Below are 2,112 nucleotides of genomic sequence, written 5' to 3'. Positions count from 1 at the left end.
ACCCCCTCCCGCCACACAGACACACGCAGACTCCCACAACCTCGCTGACAAAAATACATGCCACCTCCTCCACCCCCTTCGAAGAGGAGGGATATTAAAACTTTTTTTTTTTTGCCAGCACAAGCCACTGTAAGCAATTTAAAAAAGGCATCAATGTTGTCGAGGAGGGGGAAACACCACTATTTTGCTAATTAAAGCCCGACCTGCACCAGAGTTAGCATAGCATTAATCTGTGCGAAGTTGATAACCTAGCCTGCCAGCCTCCACAAGGAACAAAGAAGTCCAGCTAGCCGACCCTCATTTGGATCGGTGTTTGCATTTTATGCATTATCGTAATGTGACTCAGTGGCTTCAGAGTTCAAGTCCCAAGAATGGGTCCACTTCAGAAGGACATTGACATGAACATGAACTGACATGAAAGGGAAAAAAAAAAAAAAACTTAAATGAAATCACATCAGAATTTCATTAGAGTACTTTGGATGCCTCAGATGTAGATCGGTCTTTGGATATCTCAGATTTTTTTTCATCCATTTTTTCCCAAATCACTTTCATATTACAATAGTTTTGTTTGAGTCTAGGGGTGCTCCAGTGTCCTCCAGAAGTGGACTCATTCTTGGATGGCTCCCATTTTAAATAAAGGGACTTGCACTTTAAAATGTTTCTTTAGTAGTTTTTGATAAGACAGCTTTCAATCGAACATTGTAACACGTGAGGCAATACACATAAAAGTTATTATAAGTTAATACGTATTTATTTTGTTTTGATCATTTTACCTATCAATTAATGAGGTTCATATTCGAGAGAAATGTAGCCCTGACCCCCGTTCCCGCAATCTGTTTGGTCTTATTAATGCCCCATCCCCAGCAAAAAGTCTACATGCAGGTTATGCTATTACTTCGTCCCTACCAATGTTGAGACCAAACCTATTACCTTGGTTTTTATCATTGGTTAGCAAGTATCCCTGCCCTTTTTCATGACATCTTTATCACATGCACCTTTGCACCAGTCAGTGTGCATAATGGTGGTATAGTTAAAGTCACAAAATGTGTTCACTAGTGATTTTTTTAGGGCTGTCAAAATTATCGCGATAACGGGCGGTAATTTTTAAATTAATCACATTAAAATATCTGACACATTTAACGCACATGCCCCGCTCAAACAGATTAAACTGAGAGCAGTGTAATGTCCACTGTTCTCGTGTTTTTTGGTGTTTTTTCACCCTCTGCTGGCGCTTGGGTGCGACTGATTTTATGGGTTTCAGCACCATGAGCAGTGTGTAATTATTGACGTCAACAATGGCGAGCTACTAGTTTATTTTTTGATTGAAAATTTTACAAATTCTATTAAAACGAAAACATTACGAGGGGTTTTAATATAAAATTTCTATAATTTGTACTAACATTTATCTTTTAAGAACTACGTCGTTCTATCCATGGATCGCTTTAACAGAATGTTAATAATGTTAATGCCATCTTGTTGATTTATTGTTATAATAAACAAATACAGTACTTATGTACCATATGTTGGATGTATATATGTGTCCTATCTTTCCATTCCAACAATAATTTACAAAAAAATATGGCATATTTTATAGATGGTTTGAATTGCGATTAATTTCTAAGCTGTAATTAACTCGATTAAAAATTATAATTGTTTGACAGCCCTAATTTTTTTTTTATTTAAACATTATTTTCTCCATAATCAGGTCTATACTCGCAACTTGCATAAAATACTTTGATCATCTTTCAGATGGTTACTTTATAACACATGGTGTTGTCTCAGTGTAACAGTTTAAACAGTACTACAAGGTAAAAGAACATTTTGCCAATGTCATTAAACTATGCTAAGAATTGTTGTAACGTCTGTCAGCTTTCGATTATATTGTGTGTATTCACTGATAGCTGGCTGTTGCTAATGGTCTCTCAAGCTAAGATTTCGCTCTTCTAAGAAGTCAATACCAAAATGTTTCAAAACAATGCATTAATCTTGCGTTATGTGATGTTAATTTGCACACTCACAATCACGTATGACTTTGATGTATTAAAAAAGTATGAACAAACCTTTCACAAAAAAACAAACTGAAAAACATTAATAAGAACAGGAAGCATGTAA

The sequence above is a fragment of the Corythoichthys intestinalis genome, chromosome 2, assembly GCF_030265065.1.
Source record: "Corythoichthys intestinalis isolate RoL2023-P3 chromosome 2, ASM3026506v1, whole genome shotgun sequence".
Taxonomy (NCBI): domain Eukaryota; kingdom Metazoa; phylum Chordata; class Actinopteri; order Syngnathiformes; family Syngnathidae; genus Corythoichthys; species Corythoichthys intestinalis.
Note: the sequence above shows the minus strand (reverse complement) of the source record.